The sequence below is a fragment of the Vicia villosa genome, linkage group LG3, assembly GCF_029867415.1.
Source record: "Vicia villosa cultivar HV-30 ecotype Madison, WI linkage group LG3, Vvil1.0, whole genome shotgun sequence".
NCBI classification, from domain to species: domain Eukaryota; kingdom Viridiplantae; phylum Streptophyta; class Magnoliopsida; order Fabales; family Fabaceae; genus Vicia; species Vicia villosa.
The window spans coordinates 65056066-65081920 of record NC_081182.1 but is presented as its reverse complement, the minus strand read 5'-3'; the positions used below and the strand labels follow the sequence as shown (position 1 = coordinate 65081920).

At 32.7% G+C, this 25855-nt stretch overlaps 1 long non-coding RNA gene and 2 pseudogenes across 2 annotated transcripts; all 3 read left to right on the top strand.

The window, feature by feature from the left end:
* Positions 1-496: 496 nt before the first annotated feature.
* On the top strand, positions 497-6007 carry LOC131658231 (double-stranded RNA-binding protein 1-like; annotated as a pseudogene).
* A 7610-nt stretch (positions 6008-13617) lies between these two features.
* Positions 13618-16319, top strand: LOC131658230 (double-stranded RNA-binding protein 1-like; annotated as a pseudogene).
* Positions 16320-24113: 7794 nt separating this feature from the next.
* LOC131655978 (uncharacterized) lies at positions 24114-25589 on the top strand. 2 transcript variants are annotated; one of them, XR_009299935.1, is made up of 4 exons: positions 24114-24264; positions 24368-24490; positions 24801-24906; positions 25014-25589. It is a non-coding gene; the product is annotated as an uncharacterized LOC131655978 (long non-coding RNA). The 2 variants fall into 2 exon arrangements; XR_009299934.1 differs by having other exon boundaries at positions 24998-25589.
* The last annotated feature ends 266 nt before the right edge of the window (positions 25590-25855 follow it).

Here is a 25855-nt window from a genome sequence, read left to right as displayed (position 1 = left end):
GATTTTCAAAAACTGTTTTTCAAAAAAATGGATTTAGGGTCTTGTTTTTTATATTTGTTTTTTCTAAAATTAAACACTAATTTGACATCCTATAACATAAATATACATTATTAAAGATAAAAACTTAGTCAAAATCGTAATTTTTTCAAAAAGTTGTATTTCAAAAATGATTTTTATGAAAATCTATTTGAAATAGTTTCAAAATTAAGTGATTTTTTAAAATTTTGATATTTAATTTTTTCCCCACAAATAAATGAAATACCTAAAATCACATTTTAAGAATAACTATTCAAACAAAATTTTCATTTGAAACTTTTCTAAAAATTTTTTTTTTAATTTTTTTTTAATAAAATTATATAACACTATAAAAATCATTTTAAAAAAAAGGCAAAATAAACCGGTCCTTAGTTTCTGATTTGATGAGAAGATTAGTCTTGGCCATGTATGTGCAAACAAACATGCTATTGGAGAATAATATAGAAAAAATGATAACTATATGGTGACAAATCCAAATAAGAAGGGTTTGAGTTCTTCTGAGACCCCAATTGACACATGGGTAACACTCACCTTAAGGAAAAGGTAAATATTTTTAGGGGGATAATTGTTGGACCTTTTATTTAATTGTGTATAATATAAAAGGAAAAACTAATTATATTACTTATAGGAAAATTATTGCTAGTTATGATGCACTCATTTAATGGAATAGTGATTATGGATGTTCTTACTAGGGGTGGCAATAGGTCAGGCCGACTAACAAAGGTCTACGGTCTAATCTACACAGGCTCAGACTCATTTCTGACATTTTTTAAATAGAAAAAGCCTAGTTTTTTTTATAAGCCTATTTAGCTAAAAAGACTAGGCCACATGCCATATAAAAAGCTTTTTAAGCCTATCAGGAAGGCCTAGTTAAATAAACATGAATAATATTATTAATATTATATTGTATTTTGTATTTTAAATTAAAATTTAAAAATAAATATTAATTATCTTGAAGAAATTGTGAAAATAAGATGAAAAAAATCTTACGAACAATGACATAAATTGCTTTCATAAGTTCTCTCAAATAAATAGTATCACAAAACGTATTTTAGTAGGTACACTCAAATAATTCAACACAGAGAAACATTTAGTCTAATTGATTTTTTAACTTGTTAGTCTATATAAACTTTAGTTGAATGACTTATTTACAAATGTTTAAATGAAATGCTCTTTTAAGTAGGCTAGTAGTCCAATCAGGTCTTCAAAAAGGCCAGACTCAGGCTAAAAAAATAGGCCTGCGATAGACTACAGGCCAGACTTAGGCTTTGAATTTTTTAGCAAGCCAGGCCCAGGCTTGGCAAAGCCTAGCTCGGTCCAACCTATTCCCACCTCTATTTCCTAGGACTGACAATGAATCGAATAAACTCGAAAATAGTTTAGAACTCGGTTAGACAATTAAATCTTTGAATTAGGTTCATGAACATAATGAGGTGAATAAGAGCAAAAAATTAAGTTCGTTAACTAAATAAGTTGAACTTAAACTATACATAGTTTGACTCGTTAGGTTCATGAGTCAACTCGATTATATAAGAGAATAATTATATTATTTTTAAGAGTAGGTTTAAAGATTTACTCTAAATCTTAACCCTATATTTTTTATCTAGCAATTTTAATTGATAATTTATATTCTCAAATAAGAAAAATATTTCTAAACAAAAAAAAAAATAAAAAAAATCAACATTATATAAATTATGTAATTTTTAAATTACTAGATTTTTGAGACAAAGTTAAATTCCAAAATGATAATTTTTATTTTATTTTAATATTTTTTTAATAATATTAATTTAAAATGTCAATTATATAAAAAAATGTCTTTAAAAATGACTTTTAAGTCCGAGAAGCAAGAGAGTTGAACCTAACGATGAACCTAACGAGTCGAACCGAGTTGTTCGTGAATTTTTAACGAGTCGAGTTAAAGCTTAAATAAAAGTTCGTGTCAAACTTGATCTGAGATTTGATCTGAACCAATTTTGAACGAGTCGATCCGAGATTCTACTCGACTCATTTCCATCCCTAGGTGTTCCTGTTGTGAGCAGTAATTTATCTCGTAATTATTTACGTCTATTCAATTTTGGTGTGTAACCCCAAAGATCGATCTAGTGGTGAAGACTTGAGTTTTGAAAATGTGCTCTTCTCAATGTCTCAGGTTTGAATTCTGCTAGGGGAAAATAATTCTTATACTAGGTCAAATCAATACAAAACTTTGTTTTGACTTTAAAAGGACTCCCACAAATAGGCGGTGAGATTGATCTCCTTAAATTACTCTGTCCGAAAATCAAATACCATAATTTAAAAAAATAAAAGGGAGAGATCTTGAACAAGGAGATTTTAATCGAAGAATTATTATTATTATTGTTTTGTATTATTGAAATTATAAATTTAATTTCTTTTAACTAAAAAATAATTTAATATTATTTTTGATTTTTTAATAATAATAATATAATATAATTATATTAATTATAATAAATATAATTACATTACCTTCTTTTAAGGACAACATCCTTAAAGTACTCAAAAGATTGGTTAATGAACTCAACAAGAGTAAAACCTTGTGTTCATAATTAATCTTCACTTCAATATTCTAAAGATCATTAATAATCTTGTGAAATTCTATAAGCTGCTCCACTATAGATTGTTCTCCGCCATTCAGAATGAATAGAGTTGTTATTTTAAACACAACCTGTAAGCCAAAGACTTGGTCATATAAAATGATTCAAGTTTTGTCCACATCACAACCGCAGTTTGCTCCCTAGCGACTTCTCTTAGAACATTATTCCCGAGGCACAAGATAATCGCACTCCTGGCCTTATTCACCATCTTAGTCTTCTGTGCGTGTGTAAGCGCCGCGGGTATCAATACTTCACATTTCAAAGCATCAATACAGTTCTTATGAATTAAAATTGATTGCATCTTTGTTTTTCTCCATGGGGGATAACGACAAGGTTCAATTTCAATAAATACTTTGATATGTGAGGCAAAGAACAATAGCAACAAAAATAAATGGCCTTCATTAATAATAACCACTAAATAGAAAATATAACACAATAAAGCGAAAAAAGACGAAATGGTTGTTTACCCAGTTCGATCAAACGATCTATTCTTGGGGAGAGAACAACTCTCCAATTCACTATACTTAAAAAGTTGTTAAAAGAGATTACATATAAGTTAAAAGAAAATTTCTATTTTCTACGAAGTGTTTTCCAACCTCTACAACTCGCAATATATGAATCACTCAAACCTAAGATACATAAACCCTATTGTCACACTTTAAAACACGGAAAAGATACATAATTACTAAAATCGAACATACAAAGCCCAAAACACAATCTATTAATTATTAGAATAAAATATTATAAATATCTTATAATATATTTTATATTAATTTAGACTATTTCCAAATAATATATACCCAATATTCTAACATCAAATAACAGACTCCCAAACTAAACCGGTCAAACTTGAAATTGCATTTTGATTTTCTAATTTTTGACAAATGTCAAAATATGTTTTTTTTCTCTTCATCGACCAATACTTTAAGGCATACTTCAAAAATGAAAATTAAAAAATAGTTAGAGATTGTAATAAGTTATTGTACACTGTATATAGGTAGACTTTATTTGTACTATAAGTAAGAGCTTGTATCCACCATTTCAATTCAATGAAGTTAGTTAGATGAAATTACACCAAATACTCCTATTCATAACAATACGTGTAGTTAGAAGTAGTTAGTTTAGGGCTATTCATAAAACAAAATTAAATATATAGGAATATTAAATGAAATTAACTATATGTCTATAGTGAAAAAAATCCAGGATCATGACACGTGTTATCTGCTACACAACTAATTCCAAAAGTGTACAAATTTCATAGTTAAACTTTAAATATTTATCATGATTTGTAGTTCTCTTCACTTCTGCATGAGTATAATCATGATTTGCAGTTCTCTTTAGTTTTGCATGAGCGTACTTTCATCCCTTGTGGAATGCATGAGTGTACTTTTTATTTCCATGATCCTTCACGCCCAAGGCAATTTTCTCTGCATGTAACCGTATATCATATCATGTAATTTTAACCAATATGTAATATATATAGTTTACATTGGTTTTACTTTTCATTTTCATTCTATCTTCACATTGTAGCAATAGAAGGAAGAGTGAGAGTGCAAATATGTACAAGACACAGCTACAACAGCTATGCCACCAGAGAAAGTGGAGTTTGCCAAAATACTCTGCCATGTATGATGGTCCTCAACACAAGCCAAACTATAAGGCTTCTGTTTTTGTCAATGGTGTTACTTTTACCTCTTCTGATACTTTCAATACGTTCATAGAAGCTCAAAACCAAGCTGCTATGAAAGCTTTTCACAATTTCTCTTCTCCTTCATTTGGTACTCTACTTCTTTCTCTTTCTGATTTTGCTTTGTTTCCTTAAAAAGATGTTTTTTTAATCTTGCCGTAGAAATGATATATTTTTCATAAAAAAGTGATTTATTTATGATAAATAAACACAAAATAGTATTGAAGGTTTCTTACTCATTCATAATTTTCTGAAGTTTGGAATCACTTCTTTTAAAATCGCTTTTGTTAGAAAGTTTTCCTGTATCTTTTCCCTTTGCTATTGTGCTTATCAGTAACTGAAAGATAAGGAAAACAATATTATGATAGGAGCTAGTGGGTTACAATTACACCAACTTCACATGGTAGAAGATGTTGTTTATATTTATACAATTTTACTCTAATGTTTGTGATTCATGACTTCCCTGCAGGCTCTTCAAAACCAACATATGAATATGGTTCAAAAGAGGAAGTTGTAGCTGCCAAATATCAAGAGTCAGCTTGTTTGACGAGCAAACATCAGTTGCAAAACTATGCTCGAAAGAACAATCTCGACCCACCTGTTTGTACAATTAAAACTGAGGGGCTACCTCATGACATTCGCTATAAGGCTACTGTTGTCATTGGGGAAAAATCATTCGACAGCCCAATATTTTTCAACACTATAAAAGAGGCAGAAGAGGCTGCTGCAAATGTTGCTTTGAAGGAATTGCCAATTTCTGCTGACTTGTTTAACAAGGCAAGTATCCACTTCATGGTCTATCAATCTGCATTAATATAGTTCTAAATGAATTTTGATTCTGTACTCTATTTATTCAGGATGAATCTTGTCCAGCCAAGAGTTTACTGCTAGAACTAACACAGAGAGAAGGTTTATCCAAACCAACATATAAAACTACTGAGTCTCGTTCTTCAAATATGCCAACTTTTTTCTCAACTGTGGAAGTAGAGGGTGTTGAATTTCATGGAAAGGCATCTAGATCCAAAAAACAGGCAGAACATGACGCTGCGAAGATTGCTTACATTGCCTTAAAAGAGTGTAAGTTCATTCATACCGATCACAAACAAATTTGGCCTTAAATCACATGTTCTGTGCAATTTAGATGCAACATATACTTATGAATATGATTATACTTTGATAATATTATTGTCCTACACAGGTGGACTTCATATGTATGCTTCCTTTTCTTCCTCTACCAAAGAAAACCCGGCAATACAATCAACTCGTACATCAGACATTGCTAAATCCAAGCAGATCCTCAATTCTGAAGGTTTGCTTCTTCATCTTCATTCAAAATTCATATCTTACTTATCATTGAACATGTTAATGACTTTGTGTTTACTCTGAAGGCATGCATAATGGTTCTTTTCCACTGCCTCCTAACAAAAAAATAAAGACAAACAACATGTTCCCTTCATCTTCACGTAACAAACCCCCTCCTGTATCGATTTCAGAGTTGAACAAGGGAAAGACTTCAAATACAAATCCAAGTAGTTACTTACTTGGTAACAGGTACAGGGTGTACACAAGTTTTCCAAATATTAAATTTCCTGAGGGGATTACAATTGTACCTATTGGTGAAGATAAATGGGTTGCAGCGAGCTTGGAATGTCCCAATGACAAAGAAGTTTGATTCTGGTTAAAAAGTTTCATGTATGACTTTGGTCTCAAGTATTAGAAAACACGATGTTAAATGTATGTTGCTATTTGGATTCAAGTTAAACTCTAGAAGACTTATTTAGATGTTGTTTATGTTATTCAGTTTCAAGTTAAACTCTAGAAGACTTATTTAAATGTTGTTTATGTTTTTGAATTCAGTATCAAGTTAAACTCTTGATGACTTATTTAAATGTTGGTGAATTCTTATTTACCCAACTCAAAAAGTTGGGTAAGGTTACCTTTAGTGTAAATTGCATTGAAAATATCAAACAATTAATCTATATAATAAATAATTAAATACATAAACATTAAATGATGTCATCTGATTGGTGGAAGGTACACTACCCATTTTTTTGTGATGGGTAGAGAAGTTGATGACATATCTAAATTGTGGTACCCAATCAAATTACTTTATGAGGTAAAGTTGTGGGACCCATTATAATTACACCAATAAAATAAAAATTAAATAAAATGTTTTAAGATGATATGACTAGTGGGACCCATAAAAAACTAAAAAATGGGTTGCACCATTGGAGATGGTCTTAGGATCCTTTCCATTAAGTTAACATTTTCATTTACTCCCTCCGTCTCAAAATAAATGTCGTTTAAGGTCATTTACACACAGATTAAGAAAAGTAATGATTGAATCAATAAAGATAACATTTTTACAAAATTACCCTTAATTACTATTGATTGTTATATATTGACATGACTTGAAAAAAGTGTAGATAAGGGGTAAAGTTAGTAAAAGTCAGTTAATATTGCATTGGAAAAGTAAAGAGACTATTATTTTGAGACAAAAAAACACTTATTTTGGGACAGAGGGAGTAGAATATAACTCAATATATTTAATTAGAGAATTACTTCTCCTATGCCAGGGATGAGAATAGGTTGGACCGAGCTGGACTTTGCTAAGTCTGAGTTTGGCCTACCAAAAAACTCAAAGCATAAGTCTGGCATGTGGTCTATCATAGGCTTATTTTTCAGTCTGAGCCTGACATTTTCAAAGATCTGATTAACCTATTAGACTGCTTAAAAAGCCTATATTATTTGAACATATGTAAATACGTAATTCAACTAATGTTTAATTATACTAGAGAATCAAAATTACAATAAGATTAAATGTTTGTTTACATCGATTTATGTGAGCTTACATAGTAGTATAAGTTTTGTGATATTATTATTTGAGAAAACTTATGAAAACCACTTATGATATTATTCATAAGGTTTTTTCAATTTTTTTTTACAAGTTCTTCAAGATAACTAGACTTTAATTTTGTATTTTAAAAGAAAGTATAAAATATAATATAAAAATAATAAATTTATTCATATTTATTTAAATAGGCCGGCCTGATAGGTTTAAAAGGCTTTTTCTGTTGCCTGCGGCCTAGCCTATTTAGGCTTTAACTAAATATGCTTATAAAAAATCCTAGGCCTTTTCTACTTAAAAAAAAGTCTGGCCTGTGTAGGCTAGGCCGTAGGCCCCTATTATTTGGTCTGACCTATTCCCACCCCTACTCTCAGCCTTAGTGGTGGAGAAGCATTCAATAAAAATTTAAAATCGCCTAGTATATTTTTGGATGCACTTATATACATTAATTTTAAGTCGGGCCTAGAAGGCACATGAGTTTTTTACGGATCAACCAAGATATCATTTTCATGTCAAAAAGATGTTAATGTCTTCCACGTGTTCTGATGTCACCGAAGATCTCGAAAAACAATACCATTTTGAGTTTTTCAAATTTACCAAACTATGACATGCCAAATCATCCTCAACCCCCCTCTAATTCTAGGACCTCCATTTGAAGGGATAAACATATGAAAAAGGGCCAAGGTATCTCTAGGTAAAACGACACACCTCCCCAACCACCTAAAGATTCTATACTAAACTGAGGATGCAACCTCACATGTCACATTGAGATGTGAGGTTGTCTAAATGTGTAATGAGCAGAAGGTACATGAAATAGTCCTAGAGATCAAATGGACTCTCCCCTTAAGTAAGTTATCTTTGATAAGAATATGTTTCTAAAGAAGATGCCAAGAGAAAACTATAACTTTAGAAGTGGTCTAGCTACACCAAATAGTTGGAATGACTAACTCTACAGGAGAAAATTGGCAACTAGAGGAAACGCTCGGGCCAACAGACAGGAGTTGACAAAAGACACTGAATAAACCCCATCACTCGACTCACACCACATTTACTCATCACTTTCAACAGAAGGGGTGAAGTTTCTAATCACATATTGGAACTCGGTAAAAATATCTAATTCATAGTCAAAGAGGAAAGGTCTTCTCCACTTGAGGTCCCAAATTCAACTCTCCCATCTCATTACGACATCCCCAATAAATTTATTAGTCTGGTCAAAAATCGGAAAAATTCTAGGGAATCTAAGACGAAGTGGATAGTCCCTAATCCAAATATCCTCCTAGAAGGAGGTAAGGAAACCAAAACCAACTTTCAAGGAGATATCATCCCTGAACCAGTCAGTAGAATCAACACCTCTAGCTTCTAGAAGGGAAACCCCTCTCCACCAAGGCGAGGCCAGTCAAAGACAACTAGCTCTCCTGCCCATAATAGAAGTCATAAAGGCTACTCCATATTTGGAAGTGAAAATATCACGCCAAATACGAGAAGCACCAGAAAGCAGTTGCCACCTCCTCTTATCAAAGAGGGCCAAGTTGACCAACCGAAGTTCGCGAACACCTAAGACCTCTAACTTCTTAGGCTTATAGAGATCCACCAATGAACCTAGGCTATCTTGGATTCCCTTTTCACTCCTTCCTAAAGAAACCTCCTTTGAATCTTCACTATTTTCTCCCAAACCTTAATAGACATCTTCAAAAAAGATAAGAAGATAAGGATGACATTAAGAACGTATTTAAAGAGGATCACTCTCCCTCAAAGGGAGACATACCCATGCCTCCATGAAATGAGCCTTCTAAATAAGAGATTAACTAGAGGTTTCTAAGTAGACGTTAGGTGGCAGTTAGCTCCAACCGGGAGCCGCATTAATAGATAAGAGATTAACTAGAGGTTTACATGTAAACGTTAGGTGGCAGTTAGCTCCAACTGGGAGCCACATTAATAGATAAGAGATTAACTAGAGGTTTACATGTAGACGTTAGGTGGCAGTTAGCTCCAACCGGGAGCCGCATTAATAGACATGCGATGACTAAAGAGTTACATGACGAACTAACTTTACCATTATACCTAATTCCTTGGCGTATAGCTCACTAATCTAGGCGTCAACTCCCTGATCCCTCAGGCCAATTGTCCTGTCAGATTAGGCAACAAAGCTTGTTAATCACCTAGTCACAATTCCTAATCATACTATCCCTAGTCATTTAGAGAATTCAACATTTAAAGTAGTTCAAATAATAGCCTTAGGGTCAGTAGTCACTATTTATCAATATCGATTCGCATGCTGTAACAACCAAAAAGCAATGCGCACTATTATTAACTCAATAATAACCATAGTTCAGAACAATAACATTAACATTATCGATCATATGCCATAATCAAGTAAAAAACATGTTCATCATCAAATTTGACCTAACCTAGTGGAATCTAGCTTCATATGCTGAAATTAACCAATACCAATAACTTAGATGAGAATAACATAAAAAATCACTAAAGAAGGAGGTCTCATATGGCTTTAATAGCCTCCAAAAGATCCAAAATCGCTCTCCAAATGTCACTTTCGGGTCTTGGTCGTCGAACCCCTATTTTCTCCTTTCTATTCCTTACAAAGATGCTGAAAAACATGTCACCAAAAAGCTACAACGCGGGCGCAATGCCTTTCAACGCGGGCGCGTTACCTTTCTATGTTGGCCGCTGCCTTTCAACGTAGGCGCGTTTGAAGCTAGTGTGGGCGAATTGTGGGTGCGTGTTTTCTAGGAACTTAAACGTATTTTCTAGGAAATTCAACGTATTTTCAAGGGACTTCAACGTGTTTTTTTGTCCTTTTGTATATCATGAGCCATATGATGCATTGTAAATTTTGGACATGTATATATAAATGATGCCGTTAAGAACTTATGTTGTACTGGTACCAATTAACATTGTGTATGATATTATTCTAGATTTATATTATATGGAGTCTTACAATAATAAAAAAAACAACTACAAATACCTTAAAAACAACACAATATGATACCCCAAGTCTCAAACCATAACAACAACAACATCAACATCAACAATATTACTGGTACAATTATGGAGAAAACTTCACATACTGAAAATGTGATGAGAGAGTCAAAGAAAAGTGTTTGTTTGAGGTTCAAGTTTCCTTATCCGAGAAGATGGAGAATAATGTTTCAGTTTGTTAGGCGGAGAAGATGAAGAATGTTGTTTCTTTCGTTCGCTAGGGTGCAAAAATTTTATGAGATCAAATAATGAAAATTGAATGTGACTTAAAATTTTGATATCAGAATAAAATATTGCTTAAATTTTATATCTTAGTTTTTAGAAAAAAAACTGAGATACAAGATATGAGGTAAAGGCTGAGTTCAATTTAATTAAATAAAATATTAATCAATATTTCATGTCGGTTTTATAGAAAACTGAGGGATAAGATGATTTATAAAATAAGTGCGCCATTTTGGTTCTAATTAAATCACGAAGTTGCAGGAGTTAGAAATCAAAGCTCAAATCCTAAACTACATTTTCTGTTGATTTTCTTCAAAATCGAGGAATAAGATTCAATTTTAAGAAATTAAAATGATGCGTTTTAGTTCATTTGACCTCAGTTTTTAATTGGTTGAGGTGAAAGGTTTGTAAAAAAATGTATTATTCATAGAGATGTATATTAATATAAGTGTTTCTATATAGTTGATGAGTATGCAAATACTCCACTTTGAATACATTCCATGATTGACAATGAAGTATATAACAATCTAGAACTTGATTTTTGATAGTAAGAATTTCATAGGATAGAGAAAGCTATCAAAAGGTCTAGATGTCATAATGGGAGAAGTACACCTTAGCAAGAGTGTTACAACTACTGATAAAGAGAAATCAATGAATGTGGAATAAATATGACATTTTTTTGTTACATGAAGGGCAAAGCCCCAGAATAAATATGACTTTTTGATATAATGTGTTACACCAATTTCATCCCTCAAATGAATAAAGTGTTCATTCTTGACATCCTTCGTCAAAACATCTGCAAGTTGCTTCTAGTTGCTACAGTGTTCAACTCCATTTAGAAAAATAGTTTTCTCCTTGAAAAACACATCTGAAGCTGATGGCTTTATTCTCCTTTGGAAGCTCAGTTAACTCCCAAGACTTGTTTCTTTCTATAGCCTCAAGTTCTTCTTTCATGGAATTAAGCCACACTTTCTTCTTGAGAGCTTCTTCAAGACCGACTTGTTCAGAATTTACTTCTGATTCTATAACCGTATCTCCTTTTGGACATTCTTCAAAAGCTCAACTACCACAAGAAGCTACACCTTTGTTAAGGGACCGCCTTCAAAATATCACCTTTAGAAGCTCTTTCTTCAGAAGTTCCAACTCTAGAGTCATGACCAGCGTCAAAGGCTGGACTACCTTCAGAAGCTCCTTCTTTAGGGGGTCCACCTTCAAAGTCATGATTACCACCAAAAATATGATAATCTCCTGAAGCTTATCCTCTAGAACCTATGTCTTCATAGTTTTCCCTTCTAGAAGCATGATCACCACCAGATTTTGGACCATCATCAGAATCTGGATCAGAATCAGATTCACCATCTGACTCATCTTAAGAGTCTCTAGAGGATTCTTCATCTTCTGAATCTGACTCACCTTCAAAACTTTTAAGTTCTAAATCATCTTCAGAATCTTCAGGTTCTGATTTATCTTTAGAAGCAGAATCTTCTTCAGACTTTGACTCATCTTCTGATTCTCCTTCAGACTCAAAATCACCTTCGGATTCTGACTTGTCTTTAGTTTCAAAGTCATCTTCTGACTCATCTTCAGAATCTTCAAAGTCATCTTTTGATTCTGACTCATATTCAAGCACTCCTTGTTCAGAATATTCTTCTTCCCTTTCACAATTAGAAAAAGAAAATCTCACAGGTTCCTCATCAAATTCATAAGCCATTAATAACACAGGTTCATCATCAGAATCTTCTATGGCTATCTTTGCTTCTTCTTTGTTTGACCAACAATCTTTAGCAAAGTGGCCAAACCTATTACAATAGTAACATTGAACCATTCTCTTGCCATAATTCTCCTTTCCCTTTTGATGTTTCTCCTCATAAGAATAGAAGACTTCTGACTTATGAGACTTACCATGTCTTTTCTGCTTCTGGTCCTTCTTGACAAAAGAAACTTTCAGATCTTGTTCAACTTCCCTCTCAGAAGTTCTTTCAATCAGACGCAACTCTTGCGTCTCTAGACTGCTTTGCAGCTCTTCTATTCTCATGGTGTCCAGATCTTTAGAATGTTCAATTGCTACAACAATGTAATCAAATTGAGGAGTAAGAGACCTCAATACCTTCTCTATGATTACTTGTTCATAAAGGGTTTCACCACAAGCTTTCATCTCATTAGTGGTTAGAATCACTCTGGAGATGTACTCAGATACCTTCTCGTTGTTCTTCATGCTGAGATTCTCATACTGCTTTCTCAGGGACTGAAGCTTCACCTTCTTCACTGATGCGTCACCACCATAACATCTAACCAGTGTGTCCCATGCCTTCTTCGGTGTCATCGAATCAACTATTTTCTCAAACACGTTCACATCCACACTGATGGATGAAGAACAACACCTTCTGATCTTTTTTCCTTAGGTCACACTAAACATTTCTCTGCGCATCAGTTGCATCTTCTAGAAGTGCAACTAAGACATAACCATTGTTGATGAGATCAAGAACATCTTGAGCGCCAAACAACACACGCATCTGAATCTTCCAATGATTCCAGTTCTTACCATCGAACACTAGAAGTTTGGTACTCATGCTGCCGTTTCCGTTCACCCTCAACCTTGTGCAAGTCACTCAGATCTCACAAAACACGATGTTTCCCAATACCCGCAGAATTAAAAAATGTGATTCTGTTTCGATTTTGTTCAAGATTCAGCACAAATACAAGAACCAAAACCAATCACACAACACCTCACCGTTTCACTCGTGTTTCCCGTTTTTCTCCGTGGATCCGAACTAAAGCTCTAGATACCAATTGTTAGTGCACAAGGTTTAAGAAAGCAAAAGGAATATTATTACTACTCTGCAATGACGGCTACAAAAGTGTAAGGAAAAAGATTAGGTTTAAATGACAACTACTACTAGTCTATTTATACACTGAAAAACTAGGGTTGCCACGTAGGCCCTAACAAAAGTAAACTTAATAACTAAGTAAACAAAATAAACTAAACCTAATAGTTAAGCATAATAAACTCAAACTCCAGAAGTTAAACACACTTCTGAAAAAATCACCTCATAAACTTCTGCTTTTGAGCAACACTGCTTCTAAGTAATCACCTCAGAAACTTCTGACTCTAACAATAGCTTCTAAATATGAATTACTTCCAACAATACATGTGTCGCAAAATATATTACGACTCTAATTTAATATATTATAATAAATACTTTTTATATAAGATCATGTTGCAAGAAGATGTTGTTATCGATGTAAATGATTTGGGATGTAGGTGAAAATCAAAGAAGAAAGAGCCCAAAGGTTCCATGATTGTCCGAGTGAACGTGCAACCTAGGAGGAGTTTTCAGCCAACTTAATTTCCTTTTGTTTGTCTTACTCTTACCTAAACCATGATTATGGTAGAAAGGAATTTCTAAAAAGAAGAAAAGGCGCTTGTACTTGTCCATGGGAAGAAGATGAAATTCTAAGAGGTTCTTCTAAAAATAGAAGAAAAGAAAATGTGATGATAAACAATTTGAAAGTCTAAAGGAATGCATTTATATAATTAAATAATCTAGCTTTCCAATATTATAAACTATTACATCTTCATGATATGGATTTTATAAACATGTGGCAGCATTTAAATTACCCTACTATTTTTGAAGGGTACTGAAGTAGTTCCCTCATAACCAAGAAGACAAGAATACATAAAACTCCAAAATAGGCTTCAAGAGAGACTACCCAAAGTACCAACCACTCTTTCATGATCCTCTTCTCTCCTTCACGTCTAATACATTTTCTCTGCATGCAACCAACCATATATCATGTAATTATCATTCAAATGGTTTATATATTTTCAATGTCAATGTTATTTCCACCATATATATGTATAACATCAAATTATAAAAAATAGTTCTATCATATAACTATCTGATTAATTCCTCATTATTTAATTGAATGTTCAAAGAGTTTAAGTGAAAATGTACAAGGCGAAGTTGCAGGAGCTATGTCAACGGAGACGGTGGAGTTTGCCAAAGTACTCTGCCGTGAGTGAAGGTCCACCACACATGCCAAATTTTAAGGCATCTGTCTTTGTAAATGGCGATACTTTTTCTTCTTATCATACTTTCCATTCTTCCAAAGAAGCTTACAACCAAGCTGCTATGAATGCTTTCCTCAACTTTTCTTCTCCACCTCCATGTACTCCACTTCTTTTTCTTTCTTAGTACTCTCCGCGGCTAAGATGTTCTCTTTTTTATCTTTTCTGTGAGATGATAATGTTGATGGTTTTGTATTGTGGAAATGAGTTTTCTGTTTAAGCTCTTGAATGTTTTACAAGTATGATGATATAAGAATTAGTAAGCTACATCAAATTCATAGGTTACTCTAATGTATGTGTTTCATGACATCTATAGGTTCTTCAATACCAACAAACAAATATGGTTCAAAAGAGGAAGTTAAAGCTGCCAAACCCAAACCACAGGAGAGTCCATTTCCACAACAATCTCCCGATAAAATATATGGTAAGAATTTCTTTCCTCTTGTCTTACTTTTTCATAATTGCTTGCTCGAATAACGCATTGAATTTTAGGTTTTACATCTATATGAAGCAACTACTTATGAACTTGAATAGCATTGTGTGTTCGGGTAGAGTCTTCGAAAAATGTTGTTAACTTTATTTTACTATTTGTGTTTGCAAGTCTTTGATAGTTTTCATACTATTGTTCACTTTCAACATATCTATGATCTATCAACAATAATCAACTTTTTCTTCCAGGCAAGGATCAGTTGAGCAAACTTCAGCCGCAAAACTATGCTCGAAAGAACAATCTCGATCAACCTGTTTTTACAATTAAAACAGAAGGGCCACCTCATAACACTCACTATAAGGCTACTGTTGTTATCGACGGGAAATCATTTGAAAGTCCTACATTTTTCAGCACTATAAAAGAGGCGGAACAAGCTGCTATAAATATTGTTCACATGTTTCAACAGGTTAGTGTCCTGTAATTTCACATGTGATTCTAAATTAACATTTTATTTGCATAAGAAATAGTTATGATTGAATTTTGATTTGTATTCAACTTATTCAGGGTGATTCGGGTTCATCCAAGAGTAAACTTCTGGAATTAACACAGAAAGAAGGTTTTTCCAAACCAACATATAAATCTACAAAGATTGGTCCTCCTCATATACCAACTTTTTTCTCAACAGTCACAGTTGAGGGCTTGGAGTTTCATGGAAAAGCATCTAGCTCTAAAAAACAGGCAGAACATGATGCTGCAAAAATTGCTTACACTGCCTTAAAAGAGAGTAAGTTCATTCACTCTATTCTTCTTTCTTGCTTGAGAATCACTTTAAAGGAGAACCTCAATATACCTATATGCGTCTGTAGCGGACTTCAAACACATTTTTAATCTGAAGTGTTTGTGATTATAAATTGACAATCTTGATATCTTGCATAGGTGGAGTTCATATGTATGCTGCTTTTGCTTCATCTATCAAAGAAAATGAAGCAGAGAAATCCACTCATGAATTAGACACTGTTAATGTTAAGTCCAAACAAAAACTAAATCTTGAAGGTATGTTTCCTCATCTTCAGCCATAAATATAACTTATATCAATAATTTTTTCTTGAAGTATCATGAAACTAGTTTACTTTTTTCGAAGGTGTAATATATTAACCATTGAACATGTTAATCTTCTAACAGATCAATTTTTAGATCAAGAGATATTACCTACTAATGTCAAAGTTAATCACAATGACATACCCAATGAATCTTCTCCATTGCCCCCAAAGAAAAAAATGAAGATGAGCAATATGAGTGATACAAAAATGAAGATGAGCAATATGAGTGATACGAATTTGAGCCGTTTGAAAAGGTCAATTAAGCGGCCCAACTACCTGAAGGACTATGATACAAGCTCAAAACCTATAGGACCATGAAATTTTTTATAACTGTTTCTATATTGCGCTGTCATATAGGAGACTGTCCTCACTCATACTTATTATTCCATGAAACATTTATATAATATTTTAATCTCCTCTTCCTAACCCAATTCTACTAGAGATTAATTTCTTTTTCATCAAAGCTCCCATCCTCATGCATTATGTCTCTAACCTAAACATTTTTATCTTCACACATTATTTAATGTATATTTACTCTCCAAAACTCTATACCACTAGCTATTTTTTTAGTGTGAATCCTCCACTTTCATTATTCTAAAAATGATAAATAAAAAGTTTTAAAATAGTCCAAACCCCTCCTCTTTAACCCCGACATATTTTGTTATAATGAATCAAATTGATTTTCCTAACAAAAAGAAATTGGTACACATAAAATTTATTTTCAAATTAGAGAAGACACACGATGGTGCCCTAAAAAAAGAATTAGACTGGAAACACAGAAAATTGATTTTTGTTCTTCTCTGAAATAAGATGATGATTGGAGAGGTTGAATTTATGGTATATTGTGATGGTTCAAGGCTTTCATGTGGTGAAAAGGGTCTTGTGGACAGTTCAGAATAGTTTCCCCCAAGCCCTTGTTTATGCTTTGTAGGACGAGAGTTTGTAATATTTGTCATTGCTCGACCAAGAAATCATATATGTTGTGACCTTTGATTGAACATCGTCATCCTTTGAAATAAGTACCTTAAATAATTTTCAAGAGAGATCGCTGTCATCATCAAAAGGGGAAGCATATGGACCTCTATGCTCGCAGGCATGATGTATGCAGCAATCTATTTGGATTTTATGACAATACTCTAAAGTGAATTCTTCATCTGAAGTGTTGATCAAGTCCATCCTGCTTTTATGATGATAACACTATAAGGTTAATTCGTCATCTGATTTGGTGATCCAGTTGTGGTACTTGGAAATTATATAACAAAGCACATCTTTGAAGGATACCACCTAATGTCAAGCGGCGTTCAATGAATTTAGTGACGATCTCTAATTAAACTGTATATCTAATGATAGTGTATACCATGAAGAGTTATCTCATGTCTCATAAGGGAGAAGATTCAAGGTTCCAGTGAAGTGTTAGAGTCAAAGATATTGTAGTAAGAAACCTGAAGTTTTATAGTTGTGAAAGAGACGGAGTTATTAAACTCGCCTTTCAAATAATTAAAAATCCTCTCTTAATTTATTAAAATAATAAAAAAATGTTTTTGTGAGTCGCTAATGGATTAGAGACACATTGTAAACAATTGGAAGGGGTTTTTTACATTGCATTATCGATTAGCCCATTAGGGTAGTTATTTATCATTGTTGCAACCCTAATAATCTATTATTAGGTCTCCTAATCGGCTAGTAACGACGCTTTTAAAAACCTTCTTTTTTGTGTTACATAATCGATTACCCTTATTGCATGATCAATTTTGAGCTTTAAAAGGCCCATAAATTCTTTCCATATCTAAGCCACATTTTCTCGTATAAATAGAGGGCTCATTTCTAGTATCATTTAGACCAGAAAATATATTTCAAATACCATTTTCTCCCACTCATATTCATATCTTTCCACTCATCTTCATTTCTTTATTTCTTCACCTGTTCCTTAGTGCTTTTGAGATTGAGTCTTATATATGACGTATTTGTTTCTAGCTAGTGTGGGGCCATTGTTGTAGTAATTCCTTTGTGAGATTTTTTTTAGCTGTGAGATAAACCAGTTATATTCCAAGTTAGTCAATAAATTCATAATTGATGACACTCTGTAATTACGTAATATTTTTTGCGAGTATTTTTGACATAATATGTGGAATTATAAGCAAAAGACAAGTTAAAATAACGAAGAAGTGAGAAAATTGGCCAAAGGTGGAGATCTTGGGGACTTAGAAAAATTAAGATGAAAAATGAAGAAAAACCTTGGGTTTTCCCCAAGATTTCTTGCGACCATGATGCTCTCATCGTGGGCGCAATGGTAAAGTATCACGATCGTGGTACAAGAAAATGGGGTCGCGATGATGCAAAATCTTGACACACAGTTGCAGCTTTAAATAGTGATTTTTTCTACTTTTGGAGGGGTTATGGTTTCCATGCGGTAAAGTGACGACAATAGATATTCAAGCCCAAACTTGAAGAGATTTTGAGCCATTGGAGACATATTTTTTCATTAATTTTCATGCCCCTTCATATTAACTCATGGTAATTCATCATTACACTGTGAGTAGCTAGGTTTCTTTAGATTAGGTCTTAGAAGATGAACCTAATTGTTCTCTTTTGGATTATATGAATGTTTGATGTTATTTGAATGTTTTACCTTATAATAATTATTATTCAATTACTTTTAATCTTAATACTCTTTAAGTGTTGACAAGCGCGCAAAGTGAATTCAGATGAGTATGGATTATTGACCGTAAGGCTACCGATCTGAAATAGAGAAATTGTTCAAGTTAAAATAATAGGGATATGTAATTATAAGCTGTGACTAGAGAATTAACGCATGTATATCACCAACTTGTACTTTGAATTCTCCTAAGGAATTAGAGAGTTGTGCACCAAGGAATTGGGTACAATGTTATTGTTAATTAGTCGTAATACTATAAAGTAAATTCTATTCAAGTAATGCACATTCATCAATAGTGGTTAGTTAAAATATTCGAATAAGATCTAATTGCCTACGTGGGTTTTATTATTTTAATGTTTAAATTGCCCTATACGAGCAGAATAATGGTTCCTGTTACCCTATATTAGGTTGGTTCCTATTTTGTATTCTTTTGAAGCATGTGCCCGTTCTGGGATGTTACCCTCTGTAAGACATCCTATCGCGCCCAAAAGTTGTTATGCTCTGAGTAAATCACGCGCTGATTGAAGATTTGTTACTATATTTATCTAATCATGTTTAAATATATTATGTGCTTTATGGAATAAGGAATTTTTCCCAAAATACCATTCAACAAGATTAAAATAGATTAATTCATATATGATCAAGATTTAACCAATCAATTAATTCCCATTAATACAATGAAGAATTGGTTACCTGCATTTGTGGAGTGTTCAGTCGCGTTCAAAGATAAAAACTCTAATGGGATTTAAAGTTATACCCTAATGACAAGAATACTCGCTTCTTCCATAATTCGATTAAGGAAAGAAATAGAAGGAATGATATCACTTCTTTGGAAGGTGAGCACGGGAGAGTGGAGGGAGTTGTCAAAATTAAGGAGGCGGTCAATTTCTATTTTGAAAGCTTCCTTAAAAGAGAGTAATGTTTTGAGACCGATTCCGAAATGGCTTTATTTCAAATCCATAAGTGACCACGATAGGAAGTGGCTTGAGAGATCGTTTTTGGAGGAGGAGGTGAAGGATGTGTTGTGGTCTTGCGACAGTAATAGAAGTGTAGGGCTGGGTGGGTATTCTTTTGAGTTCTTCAAACATAATTGGGAGGATATTAAGGTGGATATGGTTAGACTTGTTGAGGATTTTCATGAAAAGGCAAAGCTTACTAAAGTGTGCACTTCATCCTTCCTAGCTCTAATCCTGAAGGTTAAAATCCTCAAGCTTTATCAGAGTATAGGCCAATATGCCTAGTTGGTAGCTTGCACAAGTTGTTATCCAAACTTTTTGCGGCTAGACTTAAGAAAGTTATTGGTAACATTGTTTCAGAAAATCAGACAGCTTTTGTTCCGGGAGAAGCATTGCGGATGGGGTTTTGATGATTAATGAGATTTTGGATATGGAAAAATGTGTGAAGATAAGTTGTGTGATTTTCAAAGTGGAATTTGAAAAGGCCTTTGATTGTGTGAATTGGAATTTTTTTGAGGTATTTATTAACAAAGATTGGATTTGGTGATAGATGGTTAAGATGGATGGAAGGTTGTGTGTTCTCTAGTTCGATGTCGATCTTAGTAAATGCAAGCACAACGAAGGATTTTAAAGTGGAGAGAGGTCTTAGTCAAGGAGAACCTATTTATCTATTTTTGTTCGTATTAGTCACTGAGGCTTTAACTTGCCTTATGAATAAGGCAGTGAAGGAAGGGGACTTTTGGGGATTCAAAACCAATGTGGAGGAGGAAGTAAATATGTTACAATTTGCGAACGACATGATTAGTGTGGTGGATGATAGTAGTGACAACCTTTGGAGTATGAAAGTGATTCATAGGGGATTTGAAATGATGTCCAGATTGAAGATTAATTTTCACAAAAGTATGCTCTAGGGTATTCATGTGGGAGTGTGGTTCTTGAATGCGGCCTCGGTTTTCTTATCTTGCAATATTGATAGCCTTCCTTTTAAATTCTTGGGTGTTAAAGTGGGAGATAGCCCTAAGAAATTATCTATATGGAGGGATTTGATCAACCATTTGAAGAATAGGTAGGCTAGGTGGAAAGGTAAACATCTCACATTTTTGGGTCGTGTAGTGTTGATTAACTCCGCGTTGAACGCTATTCTTATTTATACTTTATCCTTCTATAAAGCGCCCTCTAAAGTATTTAGTAAGATACGTAGTATCCAAAGTAATTTCTTGTGAAATGGTTGCAAGATTAAAAGAACAATTCATTGGGTGAAGTGGAGTATTGTATGCACTCCGAGTGATAGAGGGGGTCTTGGTGTGAAAGATGTCGAGGTGATGAATATGACGCTGTTTAACAAATGGAAGTGGAGGATTTTGAAAGACCAAAGTTTCGCTTGGAGAAATATCCCAAGAAATCGATATGGGAATATTGAGAACCAGGTTCTTGTTAAAGGCAGTTCGATCTTGAATAATAGAGATTCAATTTGGTGGAGACATTTAGTGATTTTTTATTCTTCTGTCGTCCCTGTTGAGAATCGTTTCTCTAGTGTTGTTCGTTGCACTGTGGGTTGCGACATTGATATAACTTTTTGGCATTCCAAGTGGGTCTGCAATCAGCCGCTGCGGAAGGTGTTTCCCAAATTATTCGAGCAGTCCTTTAACTCTGACTGTTGCGTGGCTGAAACAGGTGTGTGGAAGGGTTCGATTTGGAGATGGAATTTATGGAAGATTATTGATACTGCAGGTGATGTCGAGCCAAGTCTGCTGGCATGATTAAATGAACTGCTGCAACATGATTTTTTGGAGTATAATGTTTCGAACAGATTTGATTGGATTCCAGAATTCGAAAGAGTTTTTTTAGTTAAATCCGGTTTGGAGATTTTTACTGAAAAACAAGCTACTTCTCTGCCTTCAGATGATGTGAATTCCTTTAACCATTTGTGGAAGGTAAAAGCTCCTTCTAATTTACTCATTTTCAAATGGAGGTTTTTGCTCAATAGGATTCCTACATAGGATCAATTGTTCAGACGTGAAATTTTGTCGTAAGCTAGATATTTATGTTGTGTCTTTTGTTTTACGGAGGTGGAATCTTTATCGCATCTCTTTCGTAGTTGCACGTATTCGGTTTGAATTCGGAATAATGTTTATGAGTGGATGGGAACTCTAGTGGATTTATCTTCGGGGATTTTTTGGATTTATTTTCTCAAAGGACTATCATAGCGGTTATTTGGATAGCTACGGTTTGGAGCCTTTGGCTTTTGTGAAATGTCATTATTTTTAAGGAAGATGATTTTATTTTTTATGATTGCATGTCGGCAATTGTTACGAGGGCGTGGAAGTGGCTTTGTTCCTTTTGTAAAAAAGCTTACTTATGTTACTTTTATTATTGGAATACTCTACCACTCCTCTGTTTCAGGAAGTAGAAGCTTTCCGAATTGTTCTTCCGTGTGGATTAAACTCCCTTTAATAGAATCATTGCCTATTTCAAACACTTAATATTAAAAATAAATCTAGTATTTTAAGATTCTTTTAAAATAAAAAAATTATTTTAAATACTCAGAAGAAAGCATTAATATTTTTGTCATTGGGCAAAAAAAATTCAATAACCAGTTGATATAAATAAACCCTTTACATAATTTCAACTTAGCTTTATATTCAACATGTGTCCCTTCAATCAGTCATTTTGATTTAGAGAACATGAAAAATAATGTTTTGGTTCGTTAGGTAGAGAAGATGAATAATGATGTTTTGTTCGTTAGATGGAGAAGATGAAAAATTGGCGTTCGTTCTTTTGTTGGGGCGAAAAAAGTTTAGAGGAGTTAACAAAAGTGAATGGGAGTTAGCATTTTGATGTTGAAATTTAATATTGTTTGGATTTTATGGCTCTGTTTGGTAAAACTAGCTAGTAGCTGGTAGCTGGTGTCTGGTAGCTGGTGGCTGGTAGCTGGTGACTGATAGCTGGTAGCTGGTGACTGATAGGAGATAAGTTAATTTGAGTGTTTGGTAAATTAGCTGTTACACTAGCTGATAAATACAAAAGGACATTCTTATTAAAAAATTTGTGATTTATTTATCGTATCATATTATATTATTATATTATTAAATTAATTTATATTTGATAAAAATAAATATATTAATACAAACTTACAAAGTAATTTTAATATATGTGAAAAATTTAAGAAACATCAAAATATTTTAAATTTGTATATAAATTATATATATAAATTTAACGAAATACATGAAATTTGAATTCAGTTAAATTAATCAAAATAAAGATAAAAATAAGTTTATCATTTAATATTATACCATAAGAATATAATAAAAATTGTAATTTTCTTCGTCTCGGTTAATCTCATTGATTCTTCGATTACGTTTCATTAATTTGAAAATTATAACACTATTTCAAAATTTACTGTATACTTTAGATGTTATTAAAAACATTAAAGATTAAAAAAAAAATTAAGCATTGAATCATAATATATTCTGAAAGGTAAAAATAGATTCTTGTTAAAATAATAAGGGTATAAATGGAAGGAAAAGTCACAAGCTAAAAACTACAATCTCAAAAGCTACTTCAAATAGCTTTTAAAAAAAAAAGACAAAAGCTAGTAAAAAAGCTAAAAGCTAAAAGTTAAAAATAGTTACCAAACAGAGGTTTTTTATTTATATGAGCTGAAAAGCTAAAAGCTAAAAGTTAAAAGATCTTTTTATGGTCTTACCAAACAGACTATATATCTCGGTCAGTTGATTAAACAACCGAGAGAATAGACGATTTATATTTCAATTTAAAAAATTAAATAAAATAAGGGTGTCATTTTGGTACTAAATAAAATACAAAATTACATGAGCTGAAAATCAAAGCTCAAACCGTAAATTACATTTTGTGTCGGTTTAGATTAAAACTAAGGGATAAGATTTAATTTTTAAAAAATTAAAATGGCGCGTTCCAGGGCGTTTGACCTCGGTTTTTAATTGATTGAGCTGAAAGTTTGTCATAAAATGTATTATTTGTAATAATATTTATCAAGTTAAGATATTTACTTGGAATAGCAAAATCAAATTTAAGGAGGGTGTTGAATATATAAACTGATTTTGGATTTGTTAGCTTTTTGCCCTTAGGAATTTTAAGCCCAAATATTTGGTGTAGGTCCAACTTCTAGAAGGCTAATCTAGAAGAAAAGGATAAATTAATATTTTTGTTGAATAATTAAGAAAATTCTAGAGAGTGATTTATTGCCATTAGATTAAGTTTGTGGTGGCAAAATCCTAGCCGTTGATTTAAGAATGTCACTAGTATAAATAGAGATGATGTAGTACATGATTAAACAACATTTCCATCTAACAAAACTTCCTTCCAACATCTTAAAGTTGTTTATCCTTTTTTATTAGATTTCATTTTTGTCTAGTTTTCTGCACTTTTTTTAACCAAAACATTTTTCTGCAACCAGAAGCTAGCACAATCAAAAGAAGAAAATAAAATAACATAATTTATTTCATAAAAGTTATATTAAAAAAAAAAATCATCCACGCTATTGTTAAGAAACTACAAAAGCCCCTCCTTCACTACTACTTTTTGCAACAGCTGTTGGAACTTTTCACTTTTAATACCAACTCAACTTAAATCAATGGAGACAAATGCTATCATGAGTTTGATTTAACTACAGGTATGCATTTGCACTACTTCTTTAGATCTGATTCCTCCATCTATTTAATTTCATTCATATGTGATCTTCTAACTTTTACTAAATATTATTCTAAATTATGCAGCTTCATTCTAACGGTTGAAGATGAAGTTTGTTCATTCAGCGGCATCTCTACCATGCAATTTGATTGGTCTTTCGTCCGAGATATTTTTTTCCGTTTCAACGACCGTAATTTCCTTGGTTAAATGTTAGTAATTATTTTCTGTCTTTGGAATTTTGAAGTTTCTGTTATGGAGTTTTGATCAGGTCAAATGTTTGTCATTAGAAATTTTTATTTTTCTTCTCTATTTGCTAGGTATTTGCTGGATTCTTGCACTTATACTTGATTTGATCCCATTTTAGTAGCTAGATTATTGCACTTACGATAGATTTGATCATATTAAAGTGGTTCAATTTGTGTATTTTTTCAGCCCTAGCAAAAACTAATTTCTAGTTGCATATATCTACATTTTTTAATTTCTTATGTTTTATTAATGTTCATATACTTGAATCAACAGGCATATGCATTCGAACAGAACCTACAAATAGTGCTCAAGAAGCAATGCAACTTTTGACATCATAATTTTTATTTACTTTGATTTGTTCAGTGTAAGTGAACCTCAGGTATAGACAATTTCTTTCTTCTTTTCTAAATCTGAGATTAATTGTTATTATATCTACCACTAAAATGTTTTTGTTATTGTATTTTATTTAGTTTGTGATGGATATAGGTGCATTGGGATACCGAGCAAAATAGTGGGCATGTTATCAAACTTTAGTGATCATAATTCAGAAATGTTTCTTGAAGCTGGAGTTAATGGCAACACTCAGAAACCTTTGACTCGAAGAATTTTTGAACACATCATTGAAATTCTTCACTTCATATGAATATGATGTTCGTCATTGTTATGATGTGCTATGCTCAAAATTTGTAGGAGAGAGAGAGACATTGACTATTTTAAGTTTAAATATTAAATAAATTATGAAATGTATGGGATTAAAAATAAAAGTAGTTTATCTACAATATTTTTGAAAATAATAACTACAGAGAACAGTTTGATGAAGGAAGCAAACTCATCATCAATGAATGAAAGGACTAATGCAACTGAAAAGATGGAATCTAATCTCTCGTCAATTCCTGAACCATTACCAAAAACTATGATTGGACTTGCATCATCGCCGCAGCAAGACATAATACTTTCTAATCCTCCTCAAAGTCACATTATCACAATACTAATGGATGATATTGGATTCACCTGAGCCTCCTTAAGGCTAAATTTCTATCTCCTAGCTATATGTTCTCATGTACTGACTTCACTCGTATTAAAGAATGATTTATACAAAATAATTTTCTTAAATATGTAAGGAATGATTGTTACAAGTAACTTGCTTAAATGTGTAGTAAGGTTATTTATTTTACAAAATTTAAATGGCTGCTTTTTTTTACTCTATGTATTTCTTTCATTGCAAAGATAATAAATTAAGATAAATAATCACACACCAAAACAAGAATGTATACATTACATAATGATAATTATTAATTTCACAAAAACCTAATTCCCAATTTCATACA